At 38.2% G+C, this 18,290-nt stretch overlaps 1 long non-coding RNA gene across 1 annotated transcript; it reads left to right on the top strand.

Annotated features, from left to right (window-relative positions):
• Window positions 1-7,109: 7,109 nt before the first annotated feature.
• On the top strand, window positions 7,110-8,653 carry LOC126975802 (uncharacterized). Its single transcript, XR_007731800.1, has 2 exons — window positions 7,110-7,987; window positions 8,168-8,653. It is a non-coding gene; the product is annotated as an uncharacterized LOC126975802 (long non-coding RNA).
• The last annotated feature ends 9,637 nt before the right edge of the window (window positions 8,654-18,290 follow it).

The following is an 18,290-nucleotide window of genomic DNA, read 5'->3' as shown; positions in this document are numbered from 1 at the left end:
CCGGGTAAGGTACCATTCTATATGTGAATGTGGCCTTGAGGAAGGTACACTTGATCATATTTTTTTCTATTGCCCTCAATTGTCAATTCCTTTATATGACCTCCGGTAGAAGGATATCCCTCGCCCCATCAATATCCCTTTTCTTCTTACTTTATGCCATTCCTCTTTCATAAAGATTCTTAAATCTTTACAAATTTATTTTCCACAATAACATTAAATTGTAATTTCTATCCTCCATACTTTCTACGCTTCTATTAGGCACATATTCCCACTTACATTCACAAATTTCTCCCTTAAATTTAAATTAGATATTAACAAGGTAGTTAATGTTATGGGTATTTATTACTAACCATACTAACTCTCGTTGCCTATTCTTCAGTTCACAAAAAAAAACCACAGCTATATCAACCGATCATTTCCTTTAAATCAGCTCCTTATATACCTCATTCAGCTATATTAAAATAAAAATCTCTCCACCTTGACGTTGGCCGAAGCGTCGACATTCAGTCGACGGAGCCATTTAATATAAAAAAAAAATTAAATGAAAATGTCAAGAGACACTCGACAGTTCTTCTTCTTCTTCGTGGTTTATTGGCTCTGCGCGTTAAGCGATTGAGCCATTGTCAAGTTTTTCTTTATTTCTTTTTAAAACGGAGGAAACTTATTTACTTAGAAAAAAATAGAAAAAAACTAACGAAATTTTTGATAAGATCGGGAAAGGATAGAAAATAATATATAATGGAATACTTATACTACTTATTTAGAGTTTAATATCATTTAATAGGATAAATGAGGAAATAAGTTTATATACACAAGATTTATCAGAGGTTAAGAGGATGTCAACAGAAGTAGGAAGTGGGATATGACACTGAATAAGACCCGGGTATAACGATTCCCGGTTATATTTTGGGCATGATAAAAATATATGGTTCAGGTCACCCAACTCACCATATTCACACAGATCACTATTCACAATTCCAAATTTCGCCAGTTGAACAGGAGAGCAAACGTGGCCCAAACGCATACGCGTCAAGATACACGTCACTCTCCTGCTCAACACCAAACCTGAGAACCATGGCTTTGACGGAATACAGTTTTGAATTCTAGCAAATGTTCTACCCTTTAACTTGCTAGAAATCAACCATGCCACTCTCCAAGATTCCTGAAGGGAATGTTTTGGCAATGTACACATATCATGGGCATTGTTATAATAATCTGTCATATCTCCGCATGAAACAGCTTCGTTGGCAAACTGGTCAGATCGTTCGTTTCCAAAAATGCCAGAGTGAGCTGGTACCCAGGAAAACACCACTTTATAGCCTTTTTCATTACATGTCACTAGCAGGTTTCAAATTTTTAAAATAACATGGTTAATTGGGGCAGACTTGAAAGAGAATGGAAACCTAGATAGAGCTTGTAAGGCACTCATACAGTCTGTAAATATAATGGATTTCTTAAGTTTAGCAGAAGTATATATTCAATAGATTTAAACAGACCAAGACATTCTCCAGTAAATACAGATGATTCAGGTGGAAGTTTTGTTTTCTGGACAATATTATACTGAAAATGGAAAACTCCAACCCCAACTATGCCATCTGGTGAGTGCTTAGAAGCATCACTATGTATATAATGAATATGTTTGATTGATTTCTTGGAATATCTGGATTGATCCTAGCATCCGGAGAGATTATTAGTGCCTTATATTTAGTATCAAAAGTAGGGTAAGAATATGTGCTAAACATCGGCGCTTGTATGGAGCAAAATGTTTGATAGCTTTTGACAAGGCACGGGGGAGATTTATGGGACCAGTATGAACAAGTATCTATAAATTCTAAAGGGAGCTGAAGTTTATCACGTAAAGGATGATGAGAAAACTGCATTGCTTTAAATAAATACCTATCAGATAAAAATTGACGTCTTAAGTACAAAGGTGGCTCAACACACTCTATTTGCATAGCGTTGATAGGGCTAGATTTCATAGCTCCAAGGATGATCCTTAAAGCTTTAGCCTGCACACAATCTAATTTGTTAAGAGCAACTGCACTACATGGCTCTAAAATGAAAGTGGCATAATCTAGTAAGCTACGAATAAGGGCGTTGTAAATAAGACGCAAGGTAAAAGAATGGGCACCCCACCAGACACGGTTAGACACCTGATCATATTTAAGTTTCTTTCACATTTAGTAACAATATAATCACAGTGAGGTACTCCATTAAGTTTGGAATCTAAAATAACTCCTAGGAATTTTGATTCAGACTGGTATAGGATAATTCCTATAAAGTACATTGAAATCGGGAATGATTCTCCGTCTAGAAAATAGAACCACAGTGCTTTTACTAACTGACAATTCTAAACCATTGACATCCAACCAGTCATTTAGCTTACTAAGAGTAGTAGTTAAGCGATTACTAGCATTTACTACAGAACTGTCCGAGTTATATAAAAGAAGATCATCAGCATATTGCAAAACATACATATCTGAATTTAAGGATGTTTCTAAATCATAGGTATATACATTGTACAGCAAAGGACTTAGGACCGACCCCTGGGTCAGGCCTTTCCATACAAGCATTGATAGTTGAGTACCATTGTTTAGGTCTAATTTAATACATCTCTCAGAAAGCATATTGATGATAAATGTAATTAATAATTGGGGAACGTGAAGGTCATGTAATTTTTTATGCAGTACTGAAATCAGTACATTATCATAAACTGAGCTGATATTAAGAAAGGCCGCAAGAACCGACTCATTATTTGAGAAAGCTAATCGAATATCCGACACATAAATACTTATATTGTCTATGGCGCTCCGGCCCCTTCTAAATCCCAGCTGATTGGCTGTCAAAATGTTATTATTTTCATTAAAAAATTCTAACCTATTTTTAACAAGACGCTCAGATATTTTGGCAAGGACAGACGATAGCGCTATTGGACGAAAATGTGATATATTAGAAGCTAGTTTGTTTGGTTTTAATATGGGAAATATGGTTTGGGTTTTCCAAGAAGAAGGAATACTTCTCTTGGAAAACCCAAACCACTTCTTTGACATAAGACAGCACCCCTTTTAGTTCAAAAAAAGAAAAGGGAGCATTAAGGTCTGTATAACTACAAGGTACAGAGAAAGGAATACAACACGGGGCATTTTTAATGTCGGGAGTAGATGAAGGAGCCAGCTTGTCCATAAAATTGTCGGATAGTTCAATAGATAATGTAGTAAGGTAAAGTCACTAGTAGTTGACCATGTACCTGTAGTTGACCACTTATGGACATAAACCGATAAACTAGGAATTCGCGGCATTTTTTAAACTAATTCCATATTAACTAGTCAGTGCTGCTATCTAGTCAACGAAGCGCGTGAAATTGCCCGCCCATATCTGTCAAATATTCAAATGACAGCCAGTTGTTCGTTGAGTGACGCCCTGTTAATCTATTATTCGTTTTTTTGTAACAATTTTCTTAAAGATCGAAAAAGTTTGAAGTACAGTATTTTTTATATATTTGTCAACTTGTTGATGGTCAGGGTGTTTTCTTTTCTTGTTCGTTTATGTTTTATTTAAATAACAGGGTATTTAAAATATGAAAATTTGTTTTCAAAGATTGAAAAATGGGGGTGGTCAACTACTGATTCCGTTTGACCATGATTTTCTAGTAATTGACCATGATGTTCATTTTCTGATAAAATTCTGTATCATGTAAATATGCTCTACACAACAACATATGAAAGGCAGCATTAATTAAAATAAACTATTTAATTTAATTTTACAATAAGTTGATTTTATTTAGTAGTTGACCAACTTTATGGTAAGCTATGATCTATTGCTAAAACCAATTTTTCATCTCGTAGATGTCTGGGAAAAACGGCGCATTCCTAAATTTTATAGAAGCTGCAATGCTCGGAGCAGTGAATGATGTTCGTCTTCATAAAACACCAATAAGAACAGCTCCAAAAAACTTCGGTGTATCGAGAATAACGCTTACAAATAAAGTAAAAGGGAAGTCACCAATGGAACGAAAGATGGGTCCGGTGTCCATCCTGACACCAGAAGAGGAGCATAAAATATGCGACTGGGTGCAAAATATGGCAAAAGCGGGTTTTCCTGTGACAACCGAACAGTTAATCGTGAGTGTATAAAAATATTTAAAGGATATAAAACGTCCATGTACCTTATTTAAAAATGGAAGACCAGGTAGAACATGGGTAAAGTCATTCATTCGGAGGAATCCAACCATTTCTACGAGGATATCACAAAATTTGACGGCATCGAGAGCCAAGGTAACAGGTGCTTAAATATCAGAGTGGTATAAACGTGTGTATAAGGAGTTGGAAGATAGTGGCCATGCTGATATATTGAATGATGCATCGCGAATATTTAATTGCGATGAGACAGCATTTTTTTTAGCACCAAAAGGACCTAAAGTGCTTGCAAGAAAAGGTGAAAAAAGTGTGTATTAGCAGGTAAATGCCGACGACAAGGAATGTTTAACTGTGTTGGTAACTGGAAATGCGAACGGTTCCCTAGCTCCTACCACGATATTGTTTAGCTATAAGCGGATACCTCAAGAAATTGCGGATAACTTCCCTTCAGACTGGGGCAATGGAAAAACTGACTCAGGTTGGATGACGTGTGAAGCATTCTTTGAAATTGTTGCTGATATATTTTATCCTTGGCTGATTAAAAATGAAATAGCATTACCGGTTATTCTTTTTGTTGATGGGCACATATCTCACTTATCACTTCAAACTAGCCAGTTTTGTGAAGAAAAAGGAATCGTGTTAGAAGCACTTTACCCTAACGCAACCCATTTAATTCAACCTATGGATGTCACAGTATTTAAGCCACTAAAAGAAGCATGGAGGAGGCATGTACAAAATTGGAGGATTGATAAAATAAAAAATGATGAGCCTCATGTACTTAAGAAGATTTTGCTATGTTATTACACGAGGTAATGGGCAAAACCATAAATAAATCAATTTTGGCAAATGGATTTAAGAAATGTGGCTTATTTCCATGGAACCCATTGGAGGTAAAAGTCCCACTTGAGAGTAACAGCGAAAACCAGGACATTAGCGAACAAATTTACTATCTGAAAAGAGGCTTAAAATTTTTAAACGATAATATCAACCCCCAAAAATTTGTAACATTTGATGCAACACTGGATGAATGGTCAGGTGATTTGGTTGATTTAGCGCTGTTTAATTTGTGGAAAAAAACAAAAGATGAACTGAATAGGCTACAACAATTGAACCAAATTAATGACTCTATATTGAAAGAGCTTGGACCGTTAGGTGTTACTGTAGAAAATTCCCAATTATGTGATCTAAATTTTGAAGGATTTAATACATCAGGCATCACCACTGTAGAACATCTGCTTCAGCTGTCATCGGAACCGTCAGCGTCAGCATCTAACAATAATGATGGTGTTTTGGAAACCACAATGGAAACTGCGGTACCTATTACTGTTGGTGACAACCTGCTAGTGACGATCCCAGGATCACCAGAAATTAGCGTTGCTGATGGTATATTTGAAACCACTCTAGATCAATTGGACATAACTGCTCCTAACGATATGCTTGAAATTATGCCAAAACCATCAACTAGCGCTGTTAATGATGGATTAAATTCCGGTATCTATAGTATTACTAGCACTTATTCTGAGGCTGTACCGGATAATGTACCCAGCCCATTGCCAATGCCCAAAAAACATTTCTTTTACAAAAATAATATCAAAAAGTATACTACTAAATCACGTTCCAAGGAAAGAATACCTACTATTGTTTCAGGTAAAAGTTACCAGGAATATCTGCAGAATAACTAAAGCAAAAAGAAGATCTTGAACGAATTAAAGTAGAAAAGGCTGCTGAAAAGCTACGAAAGAAAGAAGAGAAAGAGTCATTAAAGAGAATCAAGACTCTCAAAATAATAGAATCAACTAAAATAAAGCGAGTAAAAAAAAACCTATGATTCTCTTCCTCAAGTTCAGACTCGGCTGATGTGGTCTCTTCAGCAGAAAGTTCGAATGAGTTAGAAAATGAGATTGATCAAGAATCTGACATTGTGGGTTTAAAACCCCCTCAAAAAGTAGATGGTGAATTTGTCATATTTAAGTACGACAATAACTTTTATCCAGGGAAAGTACTTAAAGCTATGAAAGAGACAGCAACAATTTCATCGATGCAAGCAAATGGTCGATTGTGGAAATGGCCTGAACATATAGACGTGCTTGACTATCCCTGGGATGCAGTAGTTGCTCATATAGAGGAGCCCAAAAAGACCAGTTCTACGAGAAATGTATTTGATGTTCCAGGGATACATTCCTTTATATAATTTTTAACTAGTGGCGGATTTAATTATTATTATAATTGAAATAAAACGGTACCTATATTATTTTGCATCTTATTTAACAAATAACCCAATTAAAACTGAAGCGTCTGAATGACTGATGCGAAATATGGTCATCTACTAGTTTTTGGATGGTCAACTACTAAATTTCTAATACTAGGATTTTTTTTAATTTTTATTCTACCATGGTTCATTAACCAGCATTTTTTCATGTACAGATGTGTTGAAAGACTTGCACAGAGTTTACAAAAAAAAAGCACTCATTGAATTCAGATGATATTTAAAGTCAAACATTAAAAAAGAAAATTATGTGTACTTAAGTGGTCATCTACTGATGCTTTTACCTTAGATGAGTGTGAATAGAAAGCTGATTTAAATCTTCTTATATTTTTCCAAACAACTGATGGGAAAATATTTGGATTTAAAGACTCGCAAAATTTCCGCCAACCCTCAAATTTCTTGTGTTTGAGGAGCTTGCGAGTGGAATTAGCTATTTCGTTATAAATTACAAAATTCTCTGCAGTCATCATGGAACAATATTTTTTCTCAGCCTCCTTCCGCTGCTTGATAGCTGTAGTGCACTTATAATCCCACCAAGGAGGAAATTAGATTTTGCCTTGTGTATGACCTCGTAATGGAAATAAAGTGTTAGCAGCATCAATTCATATTTTGGTAAACTCATCTGCACATTTTGTTTCATTACCACCACTAACAATAGGAAGGTTAGATAGTTTTTGTTCAACATAATTTTTATATGAACTCCAGTCGTCTGGCAGTTTATGTTTTAATTTAGAAATGTGATTTACATTAGAAGGTGGACAAGATATAGGTAAAGTAAGAACAACTGGTATATCATCACTTCCATAAGAATTGTCAAGTACACTCCAGGATAGCAGTGAGGCCAAACTTGGAGAGCAAAGTGACAACAAGTCAGGAGCACTGAGGCTTTCATGGGGACCAGTATGTCGAGTTAGAGTTCCATTGTTCAATATACATACATTATGAGAGTCTAAAATATCTGTCATCAATTCACCATAATTAGTGTTAGAACTGCCCCATGATTGATTTTGACAGTTGAAATCACCAAGTACTAAAAATGGGCCAGGTAAGGTAGCAAGTAATTGACTAAACTCATTATATAAAACAGAAGAAGGGTGAGGTATATACACAGATATTATACAAATTTTATTTACAATCACAGCAATGGCATTAATGCCATCACTGAGAGTAGGGAGTGAAAAAATCTTATATGAGAAAGATTTACTAATAAGTATGGCCACTCCGCCATACCCATCAAGTCTATCATTTCTCACAGTGACAAAACCAGAAATCCTAAAAGAAAACTCTGGTTAAACCATGTCTCAGAGAGACACATAGCCATAGCTTTATATTTATTTAGTAAGTAAATAATATCAGTTTTTTTGCTTATTACACTCCTGCAGTTCCACTGAAGGATTTTGTGGTCCATAATTAAAGATTTGGTTTAAAGATGTCAATAATGAATTGGCAGCGTTGGACGGTAAATAGTTATCATTAGAGAATGAATTACTAGAATTAGAAAGTAATTTAATAAGTTCCAAAATTAATTCTGCAATTGATTGTTGTGGAATTGTATTTGATCTCTGTTTCAACACACAACCATCAGGTATTTGGAAATTATGATTATTATATTAATTATTAATTGATTCATGCATGGTACGGTCATATCCTCCAATTTGTTTAGGAGGAACATGACGTTGAATAAACACAGTTTTTTTATGCCCACTGTTTGGTGTAGGAGGTACATGTGAACTAAAATTTGAAGAAGGATGATTTTTATTTCCAGATTGGGGAGGGGAAGAAGCTACTACATCATTATAAGGTTTTGAAGATGGGGGATGGATTTTAGCTGCCTCTGCATATGATATGCAACTCTGGGCCATTGAAACTTTAATTTTTTGTTGTCTAGCGAATTCTGGACATAGCTTACTAGTGGCAAAGTGACAACCAGTGCAGTGGAGACAGTGAGCATTTTCAGAGACAATAGCACAAGTGTCTGAGGGGTGTTCATCCCCACATTTAAAGCAATGTGACTTTGACCTGCATTGTATTTTAGTGTGACCAAATTTGCAGCAATTATAGCACTGGATGGTAGGAAAAATGTATAATTCAACAGGAAGAGATGTATAGCACATGAAAACCCTTTTAGGTAAAATTTGACCATCAAAGGTTAATACAACCATGTTGGTATTAGAAAATAAGGTAGTACCATCAGTAACATTTTTTCTTTTAATTTGTCTCACTTTTAATATTTGTCCACATCCTATAGGAACAGTGATGTTTTCCTGGATATCCTCCTCTTTATCCGCACACCTTTCACTATACCAACTCTAGTAACATTGAAACTTGGTATGAATATTTTATAGCAGAGACTAGTTATTGCAGAGTTCTCTGTAAACAAATTGGCATCCTCATAGTTTGTAAAAGACAAGGACACTCTGTTCCTGCCGATACACTTCAAGCTGCCATTAACAATATTTTTAATATTATATTTTTTTAAATCTTTTCCAAACTGTATTGGGTGCAACGTAATGGGATCATCAGGGGATGTTGTTAATCTTTGTACATGTACCGTGAAAGGGCCTGAATCTGTGCGAACATATTTTCTAATTATTTGTGGTTGTGAGTGACCTGAACCAGCGAGTTGTGTAGCAGCAGAAGTATTAACAGGTGAGACGTGAATTTTGGGTGGTAACATTGTTTGCTCATTAGAATTTTCGTTAGAGAAAACAATTTTCCAGCTTTAGTTTTCTTTGATTTAGAGTGTTTTTTTGTTGGTTTCGATCGTTTTCTCTCTGAGAGAGGAATTAGTCCATCTTCAGTATCCATTGACGAATCGTCGATTACGATATTACAGGCGGTCCAGGTCCAGGCCCTGGTCCGCCAGGGTCGTCCGGGGGATCAACCCCCATAATAATTAAAAGAAACTCTTACCGGATTCCAAAAAGTACACTATATAAATAAAATAAATATGTTATAACTATTAAATAAATACTTTTATATCGTAAAAACCTTCACTGATCCACTTTTTTAATTAAAAATAAAAATATCAAGAAAAAACGCGTCCGCCAATTTAGATGTTTCCCGCGCTTTTCTCGACAGTTTCTTTATATATTTCTTCTTCTTCGTGGTTTATTGGCTCTGCGCGTTAAGCGATTGAGCCATTGTCAAGTTTTTCTTTATTTCTTTTTAAAACGGAGGAAACTTATTTACTTAGAAAAAAATAGAAAATAACAAACGAAATTTTTGATAGGATCAGGAAAGGATAGAAAATAATATATAATATACTAATATATATATAATTACTTATACTACTACTACTTATATACAAATAAATGAATATTTATTACTTATACTACTTATATACAGTTTAATATCATTTAATAGGATAAATGAGGAAAGAAGTTTATATACACAAGGTTTATCAGAGGATAAGAGGATGTCAACAGAAGTAGGAAGTGGGATATGACACTGAATAAGACCCGGGTATATCGATTCCGTTTATATATTTAAATATCACTTGTCTTTATTTCATAACAATGGAATCTTGTCCTTCAGCCAGAACAATTTGCTCCGTTTTTTCCGACTTCAAAAAAGGAGGAGCTTCTCAATTCGTTGTTTTTTTTATGTTTGTTACCTCAAAACTTTCGACTGAATATTGATTTTTTCGACTGAACAAATTTTACTTATTCTTTTTTTATTTGAAACCTGGTGCTTCCCGTGTGGGCCTATTGTAATTTGGTCCAGATCTGATAGTGGCATCCATGAGAAAACCATAAAAGTCTTAAATTTGCTATACATACTTATAGAAAAGTGGATGATAAATTTACTAATAGCTCAATATCGTACCAAACGATTTCGATGATTCTTTTTTAAGCGAGTTCAAAAAAGGAGCAGGTTCTCAATTCGTTGGTATTTTAGAGACAGAGCGTTTGGCGATTAAATAAAACAACTGCTTGACTGTGAGGAATATGTGGAAGATATCATTTATTTGAAAGTTACGTGATATATATACAAAATCCTTAAAACTAGTTACCCAATTACAATTGTTACTTAAAAAATATTTACAAATTCAGAAAATACGCACCAATACTAAAGCTTACATTTTAACCAATAGTAAAACGTTTCATTCAATAAGAATTGAGGATAATATTATGTGTTCTATCTCGCTCTAAAACTAATGCTATCGCAGTTTGTGTAAACTCGCGTCGAACCTCGATCATACGATGTCAATAAGCATTCAGAACCTACGCTGTCGCTCATTGATTAAAATTGCATGAATAGCGATCGACCCCCGAGTCCCGACGCGTCATTCGAGGACGCTCGGCCTTGCTGTGCGGTTGTGTAACGCGGAGCATATGACTGATCACGTGAGTATATCTACGGTCGTCGAGAGAACGTGACGATGCTCGTACATCCATGAGATGACTACTGGTGATCTGTATGATTCTATGAGTTGATGTACAGCATTATGAAATGGTTCTTATCAGAGCTATTTTTTTTTATGGAATAGGAGGACAAACGAGCGTACGGGTCACCTGGTGTTAAGTGATCACCGCCGCCCACACTCCTCCTGCAACACCAGAGGAATCACAAGAGCGTTGCCGGCCTTTAAGGAAGGTGTACGCGCTTTTCTTGAAGGTACCCATGTCGTATCGTCCCGGAAACACCGCACAAGGAAGCTCATTCCACAGCTTCGTGGTACGAGGAAGAAAGCTCCTTGAAAACCGCACTGTGGAGGACCGCCACACATCCAGATGGTGGGGATGATATCGTAACTTGTGGCGTGTCGTGCGAAGATGAAATTCGGCGGCAGGAATCAGGTTGAACAGCTCTTCGGAACACTCCCCGTGATAAATGCGGTAGAAGACACACAATGAAGCGACGTCTCTACGCAACGCCAAGTGATCCAGCCGTTCACAGAGTACTGGGTCCCCGACAATTCGAGCTGCTCTGTGTTGCACGCGGTCAAATGGATCGAGCTGATACTGGGGTGCGCCAGACCAGAGATGACAGCAATACTCCATGTGAGGCCGGACCTGCGCTTTGTAGAGCGCTAGAATGTGGGCCGGCTTGAAGTATTGCCGTGCTCTATTTATGACGCCCAGTTTCTTTGAAGCCAGTTTGGCTTTGCCCTCCAGATGGCCACGGAATTGGCAATTGCTCGAGATTTCGAGACCCAGTATTCCGATACTAGGCGAGGCTTTAAGGGAAGTGTTCTCGAAGAGCGGTGATACGGCAAATGGGGTTTTTTTAGTGGTAAACGCGCAAACTTGAGTCTTCGGGGGGTTAAATTGGACAAGGTTCAACCTACCCCATTCCGCGACCTTCTCGAGAGAGGACTCGATAGAAGACACAAGTTTCTCCCGGCACTGGTCGACGTTTTCCCGAGAGAGACCTGCATGGCCCGTGTATACGGCATCACCAGTGCTGTCGTCTGCATAGCAATGCATGTGGGCGGTGTCCAATATATCATTGATATGCAGAAGAAACAGCGTGGGAGATAGCACACAGCCTTGGGGCACTCCAGCGTTCACGGGCTTGGGATTCGAGCAATAACCGTCGATAACGACCTGTATGCTGCGCCCAGTGAGGAAGCTGGAGGTCCACTTGCATAAGCTCTCGGGAAGCCCAAATGATGGAAGTTTTGCGAGGAGCGCCTTGTGCCATACACGATCAAAGGCCTTCGCTATATCCAGACCAAATGCCAGGCCTTCCTCCTTGCTTTCAATAGCCGCCGCCCATCTATGTGTTAGGTATACCAGAAGATCGCCAGTCGACCGACCATGGCGAAAGCCGTACTGCCGGTCGTTGATCAACTGGTGACCCTCAAGGTATACCAAGAGCTGGCGGTTAATTATGCTCTCCATGATTTTGGAGAGCAGGGAGGTGACATCAATAGGCCTGTAGTTCGCCGGATCCGAACTATATCCTTTTTTTTTGGATCGGATGGACAAGGGCTGACTTCCATGAGTCAGGGACTACGCCTTTGGAATAAGAGTGCCGGAATAAACGCGTTAGCACCGGCGTCAACTCAGGGGCACACGTTCTAAGCACGATTGGAGAAATGCCATCCAGCCCGCACGACTTCCTGACGTCCAACGAAAACAGAGCTCGCCTAACAGTTTTCTGTCTGAACTGTACTTCAGATATAGAGCTCTGACACCGCGGGATGGTCGGCGGTGTTTTTCCGTTGTCGTCAAGAGTCGAGTTGGAGGCAAAAAGAGTGCGCAGGAGATCGGCTTTCTCTTTTGCCGTATGGGCCAGGGTGTCATTCCTCATGTGCAACGGCGGCATGGAATTATTACGTTATATAAAATAAAATGTTCTTTTCAGAACGAAGCTTTCGGCATACGCTTATTACAGTTATTATGCACGATTACTATTTCTACGATCTATAATGCTACGTTATAAGTTAGATATTAGACATTTGTATTAATTGATATTATTGGTTGTAGGTACAGCTACAATATAATTGTGTCTGTATTTTCTCACTCATGTGCAAAGTCTTCTCAAACGATCAAACTGTATAAAAATATTAACTCAGTAGTACTTCTGAGACTGACGTTGTTGACTTGATAAAGAGTTATTAGGTCACAACCACGCTGTTAAAGCTTAGCAACTGTGAAGATTGCAAAAGGCCCAGCCCCTATTACGTCAAATTGAAATAATTCGCGAACTTCACATTACTATTTAGTTCCATCCGTTGTTTAAGTGCCTTAACACGATGAGTGCGAAACGAGGCTTGAAACACCTCGTTACTGTCTCGTCTTTATAGCGGTAAGGAAAAACTTAAACTTCTCTGACGTGCGAGAGGCATAACTTCTGTGTGGTATAGTCTAGGAAAGAGATAACTATATCTGAGATGTGCTATTAATGCTGAGTTTTTGGGTATACCTACCTTAATACCGGATTTTTTAGGCCTCGTACCGCACTGAATAAGCGAGTTTAAGCATGCTTCTATTTGTGATAGTACAGTAGCTAGCTCTTCGTATGTAAGAGTACTATCCCCGATAACTTTCTTCAAATGATTTTTAGCGCACCGGACTCCAGCTTCCCATAAGCCTCCAAAATTTGGTAACTGTGGTGGTATAAAATGCCACGTTGTAGATTCCAATGTTAATAGCTCGGCTATTTCATCTGGGAGGTTCGATTTAGCTCGATCGAACATGTCGCGTAATTGATTATCAGCACCAACAAAATTTGTGCCATTGTCGCTATATAGATCTTGACAATGCCCACGTCTAGATGTGAATCTTCTAAATGCTGCAATGAATCCCTTAGATGTTAAATCCGTCACAGCCTCAATGTGTATAGCACGTGTCACCATACAGACAAATACACAAATATATCCTTTGTAGGATTTCGCACCACGTCCTGGCGAAAACTTGATTTTAACTGGTCCTGCATAATCTACCCCTGTTGCCTTGAATGGCTTGCATGGCTTTAACCTTGCTTCAGGAAGTTGTCCCATTAGCTGCACTCTATTCGCTTTTGAATGTCTTAAACAAGCAATACATCTCCTGAAATGCTTTTTGACCTGATCTCTAGCCCGTATTATCCAATATTTGGAACGAATGAAATTTAACATAACTTGTGGTCCCCCGTGAAGCGTTTTGCTATGCGCATCCGATACTAATAACTGTGTAAGATGAGACTTAGTCGGTATAATAATCGGATGCCGCGCGTCATAGCTTACGTTGGCCAAATCAATACGTCCACCTACCCTTAATAACCCCTTTTGATCCAAAATTGGGCAAAGAGTATGAAGAATGCTTCGTTTCGGTATTTCCTTTCCGTTCGCTAGTAACGTGATCTCTTCATTAAAAGCAACTTTCTGAGCTTGTTTAATGCACTTGTCTAATGTCTGATTCATTTCCTTTACAGTAATAAATCTAGGTAAAGCTTCTCTCTCAGTCTTTGGTAGTATTATTCTCCAACAGTACGAAATCACTCTTAACAATTTCGTTAAACTTGAAAATCTCATCCATTCAAAATCTTCTTTACTCTCTGTAACTTTCATTGAAATTATTCTTTCTTCTTCATGTGTCTCGTCTAGTTGTAGGTTAGGTACATTAATATCAATTTCTCTCAGCCACTGAGGTCCATGCCACCATAAATCATGTGATACCATTTCTGATGGATTTAATCCTCTTGAAGCGCAGTCTGAAGGGTTGGTCTCGGTCGAGACATGTCTCCATTGATCGTAGTCCATTATAGATAGAATTTCTGACACACGATTACTAACAAACGTTGACCATTTACTTGATCCCCCTTCAGCCAAGCTAATACTATTGTCGAATCAGTCCAACCATATAGATTTTCCTTTGATGTAGGGATCACTTGAGATATTTCATTTAATAATTTCGCTGCAAGAACTGCGCCACACAATTCCAAACGCGGAATTGAAACTTCCTTCTCTATCGGCGCAACCTTAGTCTTAGCCGACACTAAATTCACATGCACAGATTTATCCTGATCAATGACCCGAATAAATACTGCTGCTGCATAAGCTGCCCTCGATGCGTCTGAAAACGCATGAAGTTCAACTCTGCTATCGCGTGATGATCATGATTAAAGTGTTTTTTAAGTTCGCTGGTATTCACATCCTTAGTTACCACCGCATTGACCCAAGCCTGATAGCACTTCTGCTTTCGGCGAGAGGCCATTTTGCAGGAGCAGTCAAACCATAGTTGGGACCTGCCACCAATAGGCACAGAGGAGGATGGAATGAAGAGTTCCATACCTTGCAGTACTACATCAGCAACAGCGTCAGCAGCGGCATCTGGATCACCCAGCGAAAAACAGATCTGCCTCCACGGGTAGGATGCAAAAAAATACCGCATCTCGTCCCACTCTGCTGACCTATAGTGCCACACGCGGACGCGCGGTATGAAATAAAAGAAACATGCTAATACAGTGTTTGAACTAGCGAACTTACAGCGAAAGGTAAAAGTGAATAAATACTTCTCCTACACACGCCAAGAGGAAGTAACATGCACCTTAGCACCAAAAGTTCCTAGGGGATTAGCAGGGGCCCCCAGTTGCAGACCATCGCGCCTCGGAATCTCAGGTATGTTGGCCTATTAGGTAGCCATAACTGGTTGCAATTATAATAATATATATTTTCCTACGCACGCGCTAAGACACTAACAAATTAATTGAGTGTGCATAAAGGATGTAACTACTACGCATAACTTTGTGTTACGTCATCCGCGTCGCGCTCACATCATTCATATCAATCAATAATCAAAAATATCACTTAAATCGATTAAAGTTTTTTTTTTCTTATCATTTATTACATGTTTCAGTCAACAGCTCATACAAAGGTGATAATAATAATGTTGCTTTGTAGAGCTTGTAGGTACTGTTCTGCTATCAGAAGGTATCCGGGTGGAGTATCGCTGTACCTGCTCAATGATTTCAATGCATTATATTTGAAAGAAAGTATTATGAGTGATGTGGCTATGTCTATGGTGTGTGAAAATCAGTTTCACCTCATTCCATTTTCTGCGAATGTATCCAAGGGTTAAATCCAGTTTGTGGGCTATTTACCAATTTTCTTCTTGAGCAGTGAAATATTAATGCGCCCATGTATGATTTTGTAACCAAGCAAGTACGTCTCCCTCTACTAGGACTCGCTTCGTTTATTGTAGGGACAGAATTTGTCTGAATTGGCTACAGACGACTTTCCTAACCCTGTTTGCCTGGTTTTAGAATTAAATGCCAATGGAGTATTTATGCTAGATTTCAAGTCATACACAAAAAACATAATACCATCACTAAAACATACAAAAACCGCATCAGATTAGATAATATCTTTATAGTTACTCCACTCGCGTTGTTTGCTTGTGTTAATTGCGCGGTTTAGATTTCTCCTCACCTTCCTTCGGTACCTCTTCAACTCAGGTTCAGGTCAAATTCAGATCAGATTCTAGTTATCTATTTTTCGATGTTTTGTACTCCGATTATTTCACTCCGAGCATTTACCTCCAGATTAAAAAGTAGGTATACATGTGTAGTTTGAGCAGGTTGCTTTATTGTGCATATATTATGCCACTTGGATATTACATAAAAAATTTCAATAATGTATCAACATTACTGTGTTTTGGACTGATGGGCGCCGTAGCTAGTGAAATTGCAGTGCCGCTCAGCATTTTTGGGGTTTTCAAAAATCCTGAGCGGCACTGAATTGTAATGGGCAAAGCGTATCAGTTACCATCAGCTAAAGGTCCCGATCGTCTCGTCCCTTATTTTCATATAAAAAATCAACCCTGTGCATATAACATGAGGGTTGGAAGTGAAGAGATATTTATGCAATTGCCTACCCCTTTCACTTGGTGACTGCAGACCCCTCAGTGGATGGTGTGCTTTAAAGCCTGCTACTACCAACTCGCTCACGGTAGTCTCGCAGTGGTTCAGCAGTCTTATAAGCTACATACAGTGATGGATCCTATCCACCACGTCCACCACGCATTCTTACCCGGTCAGAATGGTCGGACGTCGTTTTTGAGCGACCAATCGAACCTCGCCTGTGGGCCCGCCGAGGCAGGTCTTTACCCACGTGGCGGCTACTCCGATGGTTATCGTTTAGTCTGAAACCGAGATCAAAGAGATCGTGTTGCGTTACTTGAATAATTAAACTTCGACCCCTATTCCGCTCATCTCACTAGGACTTCGGCATCTCCGTGTATGGCGACTATATCAACTGCGCAAGACAAAACGCAGGTGGATGCAATATTGTCTAAGAGTTGAAGTAGAAAACGACTAGTTAACAGGAGATAACTGTCTCTGTGACTTTATCCACTTTCGCTTTGTTCAGTCTCAGAAGATTCTCTTTTAGTAGCAGATTGTCTTTTAGTAGAAGCCATATTTCTGTGAATGATGTAAATAATGGCACTATGAATATATATATATTCATAGTGCCGTATACAGTAGTGTGAATCAAATTATGATTTTAGAGATAGCAGTTAAAAGCTTCTTAACAATAGCGTGTTCCACAACCAAGAACGGTCATGCAGCACTCATAGACTCAGCACCGGTTTGTCAGGTTGTCAAACTGGCTGCCATCTAGATCTCAATTCGCTGGAATTTACATATACATAGTTAGCTTTAGGTAATATGGCATGCGCTATGAAAATTTGGAGTCCCTAAAACAATTTATTGCATCAATATTTTTTTTTTGTTAATTGTGTCAGCTAGATACTGGGAATATTTACCTGTTTTTATTATTCGGCAGTTACAATAACTACAGGGAATATCACAGCTATGTATTTGATAAAAAGATCTTTAGTTTAGTTTTTGTTATGCACTAACGGCTGTTCCCAAAATACTATATACAGATAGAGGTAAATTACTACCTTCTGCTGACAGTAATTAGCTGTCAATAATCTGAAGCTGTCCCAATATACCCGATATCTCATTCTTATCGCCTTATATTGGGACGCTTGAATTGCAATATCTAGTGAGCTATACGTCGTCGCATTGACACACAGCGTGCACGGATAAGGTGAGTTACCGTCGATAAGTTTATTGGAGCAGAAAAGTTAACGATAGTTAAGATTTTTATCTCAAGTAAGAGATAGACTGAATATTGGGAACGGCCGTAAGTACATACATGGTACATACCAAAGAGGAAAAGCAAAAAAGTAAACGAACTACATAAGCAGCTGCTTGTCCACTTGAGAGTAATACGTAAATGACCTATACAAGATTTATTTATACCCGTAGATCTTGGGGACTCGATCAAACGTACCACACTTCCGCAATATGAGACGTGTAACCAAGTATCACTTTTATGTTTTTTGAGCCTGCTACATTACGCTATTATATAAATAAAAGTGTTTTATGTGGCGTAAAAATCTTTGACTATCTTATCAAACAAAACAAAAAATCATTATTCAGGTAGA

This window comes from Leptidea sinapis, chromosome 37, assembly GCF_905404315.1.
Source record: "Leptidea sinapis chromosome 37, ilLepSina1.1, whole genome shotgun sequence".
Classification (NCBI taxonomy): Eukaryota; Metazoa; Arthropoda; class Insecta; order Lepidoptera; family Pieridae; genus Leptidea; species Leptidea sinapis.
Note: the sequence above shows the minus strand (reverse complement) of the source record. Positions and strands in the feature narration are given on the sequence as shown.